Below are 13,552 nucleotides of genomic sequence, written 5' to 3' on the forward strand. Positions count from 1 at the left end.
TGTTTAGTGAGCCTGCCAGATCAAATCAAATCAAATCAAATCAAATTTTTATTTGTCACATACACATGGTTAGCAGATGTTAATGCGAGTGTAGCGAAATGCTTGTGCTTCTAGTTCCGACAATGCAGTAATAACAAGTAATCTAACTAACAATTCCAAAACTACTGTCTTGTACACAGTGTAAGGGGATAAAGAATATGTACATAAGGATATATGAATGAGTGATGGTACAGAGCAGCATAGGCAAGATACAGTAGATGGTATCGAGTACAGTATGTACAAATGAGATGAGTATGTAAACAAAGTGGCATAGTTTAAAGTGGCTAGTGATACATGTATTACATAAGGATACAGTCGATGATATAGAGTACAGTATATACGTATGCATATGAGATGAATAATGTAGGGTAAGTAACATTATATAAGGTAGCATTGTTTAAAGTGGCTAGTGATATATTTACATCATTTCCCATCAATTCCCATTATTATAGATCAGAGGCAGTAGGGATGACCATGTGTTCTCTTGATAAGTGAGAATTTCACAATTTTCCTGTCCTGCTAAGCATTCAAAATGTATCGAGTACTTTTGGTTGTCAGGGAAAATGCATGGAGAAAAAAGTACAATAATTTATTTAGGAATGTAGTGAAGTAAAAGTTATCAAAAAATGTAAATAATAAAGTACAGATACCCCCAATAAACGACTTAAGAATTTATCATGACAATGATTGACAGATTTCTTAATAACTAAATATGCTGAACAAAAAATATAAATGCAACATGTAAAGTGTTGGTCCCATGTTTCATGAGCTGAAATAAAAGATCCCAGAAATGTTCCATACTGCACAAAAATATTATTTCTCTAAAAATGTTGTGCACACATTTGTTTCCATCCCTGTTTGTGAGCATTTCTCCTTTACCAAGATAATCCATCCATCTGACAGGTGTGGCATATTAAGAAGCTGATAAAACCGCATGATCATTCCACAGGTGCACCTTGTGCTGGGAACGATAAAAGGCCTCTAAAATGTGCAGTTTTGTCACACAACGCAGATTTCTCAAGTTTTGAGGGAACGTGCAAGTGACATGCTGACTGCAGGAATGTCCACCAGAGCTGTTGCCAGAGAATTGAATGTTAATTTCTCTACCATAAGCAGCCTCAAACTTCATTTTAGAGAATTTGTCAGTACATCCAACCGGCCTCACAACCGCAGACCACGTGTAACCACGCCAGCCCAGGACCTCCACATCGGGCTTCTTCACCTGCAGGATCGTCTGAGACCCATGAGCACCAACATGTGAAGTTAACAGGAGCACCAACATGTGAAGTTAACAGGAGCACCAACATGTGAAGTTAACAGGAGCACCAACATGTGAAGTTAACAGGAGCACCAACATGTGAAGTTAACAGGAGCATGTCAAATTAGGTGTCAAATTAAAGGAATTTTGTGGAAATGAAGGCATAGATACATTTTTCAACCATTTACAATCTTAAAAATGAGGCATAAGAAAAGGCTTTGATTTCTGGATAAACAGATGGAAAAGGGGTCTTACAAAACATCTACCAGAAAAAGTCTCAGAAGGTATCAGAAATATATAAATACACAATAATGTTGACGTGAAGACCCCTGCCAACTCATATCAGCACTTACTTGTTTTGGAGAAATTGTTCACCTTCTGTAAACAGGTTTCTATCCAACCTTTTTATATATATATATATATTGTTTACACAATGATGGCCTACCACGCCCAAACCCTAACCCGGACTACACTGGGCCAATTGTGCGCCACCCTATGGGACTCCCAATCACGGCCGAATTGTGATACAGCCTGGAATCGAACCAGGGTCTGTAGTGACACCTCAAGCACTGAGATGCAATGCCTTAGACCAACTTTCCAACTGTCGACAAAATAAAATACGCTAGACAAGGTGGGATATTTTTATGTCTGTAAAATTAATTTTGTGAAAAAATGGTAGTGGAAACACCTTTATGCGTAAATATTGATGTGGAGCGCTTTCAGAAGGTATTCACACCCTTTGTCCACAGTTTGTTGTGTAACAAAGTGTGATTCAAATTTATTTTTTATTATTTTTTATTAATGGAAAATAAACGCTAATATACAGTATATTGATTAGATAAGTATTCAACCCTCTGAGTCAATACATGTTAGAATCACCTTTGGCAACGATTACAGCTGTGTCTTTCTGGGTAAACTTTGCACAACTGGATTGTACAATATTTGCCCATTATTCTTTTTTTTTTTTAAATGCTTCAAGCTCTGTCAAGTTGGCTGTTAGCAATGATCAAACAGCCATTTTTAAGTCTTGCCATTGATTTTCAAGCCAATTTAAGTCAAAACTGAAACTAAGCCACTCAGGAACATTCACTGTAAGCTACTCCAGTGTATATTTGGCCTTGTGTTTTTGGTTATTGTCCTGCTGAAAGGTGAATTCATCTCCCGGTGTCTGGTGGAAAGCAGACTGAACCATGTTTTCTTCTCAGATTTTGCCTGTGCTTCTAAAAACCTCCCTAGTCCCTGCCGATGACAAGCATACCCATAACATGATGCAGCCACCACCATGCTTGAAAATATAACGAGTGGGTATTCAGTGATGTGTTGTGTTGGATTTGCCCAAAATATAACACTTTGTATTCAGGACATAAAGTTTGCCACATTTTGTGCAGTTTTACTTTAGTGCAAACAGGATGCATGTTTTATAATATATTTAGTCTGTACAGGTTTCTTACTTTTTACTCTGCCATTTATGTTAGTATTGTGGACTAACTACCATGTTGTTGATCCATCCTCAGTTATCTCCTATCACAGCCATAAAACTGTTTTAGTCACCATTAGGCTCATTGTGAAATCCCTGAATAGGTTTCCTTCCTCTCCAGCAACTGATTTGGGAAGGGCACCTGTATATTTGTAGTGCTACACCATCCAATGAATAACTGCACCATGCTCAAAGGGCTATTCAATGTCTACCAATCGGTGTCCTTCTTTGCTTGAGGTTGAATCTGTGTTTGAAATTCAGTGCTGGACTGAGGGACCTTACAGGTGTGTGAGGGGTACAGAGATGCGGTAGTCACTTAACAAATCACATGTTAAAACAAACAATGTCACACAGAATGAGTCCATGAAACGTATTATGTGACTGGTTAAAAGCACATTTTTTACTCCTGAACTTATTCAGGCTTGTCATGACAAAAAGGGGTTGAATACATATCCACTCACGACATTTCATTTTTTTTTTAAATTTAATTTGTCAACATTTCTAAAAACATAATTCCACTTTGACATTAACCATGAGTCTCCTCCTCCACAACCAAACAGCCAATGAATCTCTGTTGCTAGGCAGAACCTTAGCGATATCCATTCTTCTTCTCTTCTTCTCTTCACCTGGGTAATATTGTGTGTAGATCAGTGACAAAACTGATCTCAATTTGAATCCATTGTAAAATTCAGGCGGTAACAACAACAAACATTTTGCGTAAAAAATTCAAGGGGTGTGAATACTTTCTGAAGGCACTGTAATAGCCATCATATGGAAGTCAACTTAGGAGTCAGGTGATGATATTGTGTTTAAATTAAAGGAATTTTGTGGAAATGTATATGATATTGTGTGGTCCCGCTACGACTCGGGAGAAAACATGTTGCTTATTAGGCTACAGCAGGGTGGTGAAAGTGTACAGTTGTATACAGTCCAATACATGTCAAGGGTCTTATTTTGGTGACGTGATGATCGATGCTTGGTTACCATTTGACCAATTTATGTATTAAATGTTTTTATTTGACCTTTATTTAACGAGGCAAGTCAGTTAAAGAACAAATTCTTAACCCTTAACATCTAGTCACTGGGGATTTTTGCCCATTCTTCAAGGCAAAACTGCTCCAGCTCCTTCAAGTTGGATGGGTTCCTGCTGGTGTACAGCAAATCTTTAAGTCATACCACAGATTCTCAATTGGATTGAGGTCTGGGCTTTGACTAGGCCAGTCCAAGACATTTAATTTTTTTCAGTGACGGCCTAGGAACCAGTGGGTTAACTTGCCTTGTACAGGGGCAGAACGGCAGATTTATTTCTTTTTTTACCTTAAAAATGATCTCACTCTTTAGTCCATAATAATCTCATTATGTAGGCTTTACCCACGCTGTATCTGTGGGCTGTTGGCTAGAGCACACAAGAACCAATACCAGAGTAGGAACATTCGATATATCATTTTGTTTTTATATTGTTTTTATGCAATTTGTTTTAATCTATCCCCAATTGGATGGAAACCTTGCTACTAAATTAAGAAACATTGCCCTGTGCCTTGTAATTCAGTTACAAAACAAAAAAAAAACATCTCTGTAAGATATTTTATAACGTCTCTCCCTCATGAGGAGCGTTGGGTTCTGAGAATATGAAAATACACTTATTCATGTCACTGATGCAGTGCTGAGGTTTAGAGGGTTAGGGTCAGAGGTTAAGGGTTATAGGAGGAAGGTATATAGTGGAGGGTCTAGACCAGAGGTTAAGGGCTATAGGAGGAAGGTATATAGTGGAGGGTCTACACAAGAAGGTAATGGGTTATAGGAGGAAGGTATATAGTGGAGGGTCTACACAAGAAGGTAATGGGTTATAGGAGGTGGGTATATAGTGGAGGGTCTACACAGGTAATGGGTTATAGGAGGAAGGTATATAGTGGAGGGTCTAGACCAGAGGTTAAGGGTTATAGGAGGAAGGTATATAGTGGAGGGTCTAGACCAGAAGGTAATGGGTTATAGGAGGTGGGTATATAGTGGGAGGGTCTAGACCAGAGGTTAAGGGTTATAGGAGGTGGGTATATAGTGGGAGGGTCTAGACCAGAGGTTAAGGGTTATAGGAGGTGGGTATATAGTGGGAGGGTCTAGACCAGAGGTTAAGGGTTATAGGAGGTGGGTATATAGTGGAGGGTCTACACAAGAAGGTAATGGGTTATAGGAGGTGGGTATATAGTGGAGGGTCTACACCAGAAGGTAATGGGTTATAGGAGGTGGGTATATAGTGGAGGGTCTACACAAGAAGGTAATGGGTTATAGGAGGTGGGTATATAGTGGGAGGGTCTAGACCAGAGGTTATGGGTTATAGGAGGTGGGTATATAGTGGGAGGGTCTAGACCAGAGGTTAAGGGTTATAGGAGGTGGGTATATAGTGGACGGTCTACACAAGAAGGTAATGGGTTATAGGAGGTGGGTATATAGTGGAGGGTCTACACAAGAAGGTAATGGGTTATAGGAGGTGGGTATATAGTGGAGGGTCTACACAAGAAGGTAATGGGTTATAGGAGGTGGGTATATAGTGGGAGGGTCTAGACCAGAGGTTAAGGGTTATAGGAGGTGGGTATATAGTGGGAGGGTCTAGACCAGAGGTTAAGGGTTATAGGAGGTGGGTATATAGTGGAGGGTCTACACAAGAAGGTAATGGGTTATAGGAGGTGGGTATATAGTGGAGGGTCTACACAAGAAGGTAATGGGTTATAGGAGGTGGGTATATAGTGGAGGGTCTACACAAGAAGGTAATGGGTTATAGGAGGTGGGTATATAGTGGGAGGGTCTAGACCAGAGGTTAAGGGTTATAGGAGGAAGGTATGCAGTGGAGGGTCTAGACCAGAGGTTAAGGGTTATAGGAGGTGGGTATATAGTGGGAGGGTCTAGACCAGAGGTTAAGGTTTATAGGAGGAAGGTATATAGTGAAGGGTCTAGACCAGAGGTTAAGGGTTATAGGAGGTGGGTATATAGTGCGAGGGTCTAGACCAGAGGTTAAGGGTTATAGGAGGAAGGTATATAGTGGAGGGTCTTGACCAGAGGTTAAGGGTTATAGGAGGAAGGTACAGTGCCTTGCGAAAGTATTCGGCCCCCTTGAACTTTGCGACCTTTTGCCACATTTCAGGCTTCAAACATAAAGATATAAAACTGTATTTTTTTGTGAAGAATCAACAACAAGTGGGACACAATCATGAAGTGGAACGACATTTATTGGATATTTTAAACTTTTTTAACAAATCAAAAACTGAAAAATTGGGCGTGCAAAATTATTCAGCCCCTTTACTTTCAGTGCAGCAAACTCTCTCCAGAAGTTCAGTGAGGATCTCTGAATGATCCAATGTTGACCTAAATGACTAATGATGATAAATACAATCCACCTGTGTGTAATCAAGTCTCCGTATAAATGCACCTGCACTGTGATAGTCTCAGAGGTCTGTTAAAAGCGCAGAGAGCATCATGAAGAACAAGGAACACACCAGGCAGGTCCGAGATACTGTTGTGAAGAAGTTTAAAGCCGGATTTGGATACAAAAAGATTTCCCAAGCTTTAAACATCCCAAGGAGCACTGTGCAAGCGATAATATTGAAATGGAAGGAGTATCAGACCACTGCAAATCTACCAAGACCTGGCCGTCCCTCTAAACTTTCAGCTCATACAAGGAGAAGACTGATCAGAGATGCAGCCAAGAGGCCCATGATCACTCTGGATGAACTGCAGAGATCTACAGCTGAGGTGGGAGACTCTGTCCATAGGACAACAATCAGTTGTATATTGCACAAATCTGGCCTTTATGGAAGAGTGGCAAGAAGAAAGCCATTTCTTAAAGATATCCATAAAAAGTGTTGTTTAACGTTTGCCACAAGCCACCTGGGAGACACACCAAACATGTGGAAGAAGGTGCTCGCTCTGGTCAGATGAAACCAAAATGGAACTTTTTGGCAACAATGCAAAACGTTATGTTTGGCGTAAAAGCAACACAGCTGAACACACCATCCCCACTGTCAAACATGGTGGTGGCAGCATCATGGTTTGGGCCTGCTTTTCTTCAGCAGGGACAGGGAAGATGGTTAAAATTGATGGGAAGATGGATGGAGCCAAATACAGGACCATTCTGGAAGAAAACCTGATGGAGTCTGCAAAAGACCTGAGACTGGGACGGAGATTTGTCTTCCAACAAGACAATGATCCAAAACATAAAGCAAAATCTACAATGGAATGGTTCAAAAATAAAAATATCCAGGTGTTAGAATGGCCAAGTCAAAGTCCAGACCTGAATCCAATCGAGAATCTGTGGAAAGAACTGAAAACTGCTGTTCACAAATGCTCTCCATCCAACCTCACTGAGCTCGAGCTGTTTTGCAAGGAGGAATGGGAAAAAATGTCAGTCTCTCGATGTGCAAAACTGATAGAGACATACCCCAAGCGACTTACAGCTGTAATCGCAGCAAAAGGTGGCGCTACAAAGTATTAACTTAAGGGGGCTGAATAATTTTGCAGGCCCAATTTTTCAGTTTTTGATTTGTTAAAAAAGTTTGAAATATCCAGTAAATGTCGTTCCACTTCATGATTGTGTCCCACTTGTTGTTGATTCTTCACAAAAAAATACAGTTTTATATCTTTATGTTTGAAGCCTGAAATGTGGCAAAAGGTCGCAAAGTTCAAGGGGGCCGAATAGTTTCGCAAGGCACTGTATATAGTGGAGGGTCTACACCAGAAGTTAAGGGTTATAGGAGGAAGGTATATAGTGGAGGGTCTAGACCAGAGGTTAAGGGTTATAGGAGGAAGGTATATAGTGGAGGGTCTAGACCAGAGGTTAAGGGTTATAGGAGGAAGGTATATAGTGGAGGTTCTAGACCAGAGGTTAAGGGTTATAGGAGGAAGGTATATAGTGGAGGGTCTAGACCAGAGGTTAAGGGTTATAGGAGGAAGGTATATAGTGGGAGGGTCTAGACCAGAGGTTAAGGGTTATAGGAGGAAGGTATATAGTGGAGGGTCTAGACCAGAGGTTAAGGGTTATAGGAGGAAGGTATATAGTGGAGGGTCTAGACCAGAGGTTAAGGGTTATAGGAGGAAGGTATATAGTGGAGGGTCTAGACCAGAGGTTAAGGGTTATAGGAGGAAGGCATATAGTGGGAGGGTCTAGACCAGAGGTTAAGGGTTATAGGAGGAAGGTATATAGTGGAGGGTCTAGACCAGAGGTTAAGGGTTATAGGAGGAAGGTATATAGTGGAGGGTCTAGACCAGAGGTTAAGGGTTATAGGAGGAAGGTATATAGTGGAGGGTCTAGACCAGAGGTTAAGGGTTATGGGAGGAAGGTATATAGTGGGAGGGTCTAGACCAGAGGTTAAGGGTTATAGGAGGAAGGTATATAGTGGAGGGTCTAGACCAGAGGTTAAGGGTTATAGGAGGAAGGTATATAGTGGAGGGTCTAGACCAGAGGTTAAGGGTTATAGGAGGAAGGTATATAGTGGAGGGTCTAGACCAGAGGTTAAGGGTTATAGGAGGAAGGTATATAGTAGAGGGTCTAGACCAGAGGTTAAGGGTTATCTGTAGGAGGAAGGTATATAGTGGAGGGTCTAGACCAGAGGTTAAGGGTTATAGGAGGAAGGTATATAGTGGAGGGTCTAGACCAGAGGTTAAGGGTTATGGGAGGAAGGTATATAGTTAATGTTCCCTTTCCTGGATTTTATTGACACCTACCCATGAGCCTCCTCTCTTTCCATTTAATGTAACCAGTAGTGGAAATTTGGCCAGTCCTGTCCGTCTTGGCTTTGATATGAACTTCCACAGACGGACAGGACTGGACCAAATCTGGACCTATCATAGACGCATGTTTCATGAGTTTGGATAACACGGCATAGTTCTTACACTAAATTCAGTTTGTGGAAACATTTCTGTGTAAATTGTTAAAAGTAGTCCTTGTACATAGAGTTGTATGGTTTGTTAAACTTTAAAATTAATGTTTTTTTTGTTTGGTATACATTTTAAAGTTAAAAACCTAAGTAACTCCGTTACCATGGAATTGCCCAAATACTTCCTGTTGAAGCCTTACTGGGAGATAGAAATACTTCCTGTTGAGGCCTTACTGGGAGATAGAAATACTTCCTGTTGAGGCCTTACTGGTAGTTAGAAATACTTCCTGTTGAGGCCTTACTGGTAGTTAGAAATACTTCCTGTTGAGGCCTTACTGGTAGTTAGAAATACTTCCTGTTGAGGCCTTACTGGGAGATAGAAATACTTCCTGTTGAGGCCTTACTGGTAGTTAGAAATACTTCCTGTTGAGGCCTTACTGGGAGATAGAAATACTTCCTGTTGAGGCCTTACTGGTAGTTAGAAATACTTCCTGTTGAGGCCTTACTGGTAGTTAGAAATACTTCCTGTTGAGGCCTTACTGGTAGTTAGAAATACTTCATGTTGAGGCCTTACTGGTAGTTAGAAATACTTCATGTTGAGGCCTTACTGGTAGTTAGAAATACTTCCTGTTGAGGCCTTACTGGTAGTTAGAAATACTTCCTGTTGAGGCCTTACTAGTAGTTAGAAATACTTCCTGTTGAGGCCTTACTGGTAGTTAGAAATACTTCATGTTGAGGCCTTACTGGTAGTTAGAAATACTTCCTGTTGAGGCCTTACTGGTAGTTAGAAATACTTCCTGTTGAGGCCTTACTGGGAGATAGAAATACTTCCTGTTGAGGCCTCACTGGGAGATAGAAATACTTCCTGTTGAGGCCTTACTGGTAGTTAGAAATACTTCCTGTTGAGGCCTTACTGGTAGTTAGAAATACTTTCTGTTGAGGCCTTACTGGTAGTTAGAAATACTTCCTGTTGAGGCCTTACTGGGAGATAGAAATACTTCCTGTTGAGGCCTTACTGGGAGATAGAAATACTTCCTGTTGAGGCTTTACTGGTAGTTAGAAATACTTCATGTTGAGGCCTTACTGGTAGTTAGAAATACTTCCTGTTGAGGCCTTACTGGTAGTTAGAAATACTTCCTGTTGAGGCCTTACTGGTAGTTAGAAATACTTCCTGTTGAGGCCTTACTGGGAGATATAAATACTTCCTGTTGAGGCCTTACTGGTAGTTAGAAATACTTCCTGTTGAGGCCTTACTGGTAGTTAGAAATACTTCATGTTGAGGCCTTACTGGTAGTTAGAAATACTTCCTGTTGAGGCCTTACTGGTAGTTAGAAATACTTCCTGTTGAGGCCTTACTGGTAGTTAGAAATACTTCATGTTGAGGCCTTACTGGTAGTTAGAAATACTTCATGTTGAGGCCTTACTGGTAGTTAGAAATACTTCCTGTTGAGGCCTTACTGGTAGTTAGAAATACTTCCTGTTGAGGCCTTACTGGTAGTTAGAAATACTTCCTGTTGAGGCCTTACTGGTAGTTAGAAATACTTCCTGTTGAGGCCTTACTAGTAGTTAGAAATACTTCATGTTGAGGCCTTACTGGTAGTTAGAAATACTTCCTGTTGAGGCCTTACTAGGAGATAGAAATACTTCCTGTTGAGGCCTTACTGGTAGTTAGAAATACTTCCTGTTGAGGCCTTACTGGTAGTTAGAAATACTTCCTGTTGAGGCCTTACTAGTAGTTAGAAATACTTCATGTTGAGGCCTTACTGGTATTTAGAAATACTTCCTGTTGAGGCCTTACTGGTAGTTAGAAATACTTCCTGTTGAGGCCTTACTGGGAGATAGAAATACTTCCTGTTGAGGCCTTACTGGTAGTTAGAAATACTTCCTGTTGAGGCCTTACTGGTAGTTAGAAATACTTCATGTTGAGGCCTTACTGGCAGTTAGAAATACTTCATGTTGAGGCCTTACTGGTAGTTAGAAATACTTCCTGTTGCGGTTTTCTTCTGGTGAAAGAGAGGCGGACCAAAATGCTGCGTGGTTGAAGATCGGGGGCCGTATCTATCAAGCGTCTCAGAGTAGGAGTGCTGATTTAATATCTGTTTTGCTTTTTAGACCACAATGAATTACATTCTGTGGGGACGCGATCAGTACTCTTACTCTGAGGCCCTAGATACATATGGGCACAGAGAATGTTATCTCCAGGTATTCCTTCAATGGGGGAGTGGCTATAGCTGCACCTGTAACTGAGACGGTCCCTTTCCACTGTTATGCTGACCTTCAAATCAAAACAAACTTTATTAGTCACATGCGCCCAATACAACAAGTGTAGACTTTACCGTGAAATGCTTTACTTACAAGCCCTTAACTAACTGTGCAGTTCAAGACAGAGTTAAGAAAATATTTACCAAATAGACTGTCCTGATATCCAGAAGCTCTTTGTCTAGTCCGAGGTGAGTGATCGCTGTCCTGATATCCAGAAGCTATTTTTTTGCCGTAAGATTCACCCTCTTTCTCCTAGTTTGTTGCCTTACAACCTGGAATTAAAATAGATTTTTGGGGGGGTTTGTATCATTTGATTTACACAACATGCCTACCACTTTGAAAATGCAGAATATGAAAATAAAAATTAAATCAAAAACAGAAAACTTGAGCGTGCATAACAATTCACCCTCCCAAAGTCAATACTTTGTAGAGCCACCTTTTGCAGCAATTACATCTGCAAGTCTCTTGGGGTATGTCTCTATAAGCTTGACACATCTAGTCACTGGGATTTTTGCCCATTCTTCAAGGCAAAACTGCTCCAGCTCCTTCAAGTTGGATGGGTTCCTGCTGGTGTTCAGCAATCTTTAAGTCATACCACAGATTCTCAATTGGATTGAGGTCTGGGCTTTGACTATAGGCCATTCCAAGACATTTAAATGTTTCCCCTTAAACCACTCAAGTATTGCTTTAGCAGTATGCTTAGGGTCATTGTACTGATGGAAGGTGAACCTCCGTCCCAGTCTCAAATTTCTGGAAGACTGAAACAGGTTTCCCCCAAGGATTTCCCTGTATTTAGCGCCATCCATCATTCCTTCAATTCTGACCAGTTTCCCAGTCCCTGCCAATGGGAAAACATCCCCACAGCATGATGCTGCCACCACCATGCTTCACTATGGGGATGATGTTCTCCGGGTGATGAGAGGTGTTGGGTTTGCACCAGACGTAGCGCTTTCCTTGATGGCCAAAAAGCTCAATTTTAGTCTCATTTGACCCGAGTACCTTCTTCCATATGTTTGGGGAGTCTCCCAGATGCCTTTTGGCCAATCACCAAACGTGTTTGCTTATATTTTTCTTTAACCTCTAGCGTCGAGCAATCCCGTATCCGGGAGCGTAATCATAGCCTCAAGCTCATTACCATAACGCAACGTTAACTATTCATGAAAATCGCAAATGAAATGAAATAAATATATTGGCTCACAAGCTTAGCCTTTTGTTAACAACACTGTCATCTCAGATTTTCAAAATATGCTTTTCAACCATAGCTACACAAGCATTTGTGTAAGAGTATTGATAGCCTAGCATAGCATTTAGCCTAGCATTCAGCATGCAACATTTTCACAAAAACAAGAAAAGCATTCAAATAAAATAATTTGCCTTTGAAGAACTTCGGATGTTTTCAATGAGGAGACTCTCAGTTAGATAGCAAATGTTCAGTTTTTCCAAAAAGATTATTTGTGTAGGAGAAATGGCTCCGTTTTGTTCATCACGTTTAGCTAAGAAAAAACCCTGAAAATTCAGTCATTACAACACCGAACTCTTTTCCAAATTAACTCCATAATATCGACAGAAACATGGCAAACATTGTTTAGAATCAATCCTCAAGGTGTTTTTCACATATCTATTCGATGATAAGTCATTTGTGGCAGTTGGGTTTCTCCTCTGAAACAAATGGAAAAATACACGCAGGTGGAGATTACGCAATAATTGCAACGGAGGACACCAAGCGAGCACCTGGTAAATGTAGTCTCTTATGGTCAATCTTCCAATGATATGCCTACAAATACGTCACAATGCTGAAGACACCTTGGGGAAACGACAGAAAGTGTAAGCTCATTCCTGGCGCATTCACAGCCATATAAGGAGACATTGGAACACAGCGCATTCAAAATCTGGGGCATTTCCTGTTTGAAATTTCATCTTGGTTTCGCCTGTAGCATCAGTTCTGTGGCACTCACAGACAATATCTTTGCAGATTTGGAAACGTCAGAGTGTTTTCTTTCCAAAGCTGTCAATTATATGCATAGTCGAGCATCTTTTCGTGACAAAATATCTTGTTTAAAACGGGAACGTTTTTTTTATCCAAAAATTAAAAGAGCGCCCCCTATATCAAAGAAGTTTTAAGCAATGGCTTTTTTTCTCGCCACTCTTCCGTAAAGCCCAGCTCTGTGGAGTGTACGACTTAAAGGGGTCCTATGGATAGATACTACAATCGACGCTGTGGAGCTTTGCAGCTCCTTCAGGGTTAACTTTGGCCTCTTGTTCCCTCTTTGATAAATGCCCTCCTTGCCCGTTCCTTGCCTAACCTCTCCTGGCAGGTTTGTTGTGGTGCCATATTCTTTCCATTTTTTTAATAATGGATTTAATAGTGCTCTGTGGGATGTTCAAATTTTTTTGTAACCCAACCATGATCTGTACTTCTTTCCAACGTTTTTCCCTGACCTGTTTGGAGAGCTCCTTCATGGTGCCGCTTGCTTAGTGGTGCTGCAGACTCTGGGGCCTTTTCAGAACAGGTGTATATGTACTCAGATCATGTGACAGATTATGTGACACTTAGATTGCACACAGGTGAACTTTATTTAAGTAATTATGTGACTTCTGAAGGTAATTGGTTGCACCAGATCTTATTTAGTAGCGTCATAGTTAAGGGGGCGA

The sequence above is a fragment of the Oncorhynchus clarkii genome, chromosome 19 (genome assembly GCF_045791955.1).
Source record: "Oncorhynchus clarkii lewisi isolate Uvic-CL-2024 chromosome 19, UVic_Ocla_1.0, whole genome shotgun sequence".
Taxonomy (NCBI): domain Eukaryota; kingdom Metazoa; phylum Chordata; class Actinopteri; order Salmoniformes; family Salmonidae; genus Oncorhynchus; species Oncorhynchus clarkii.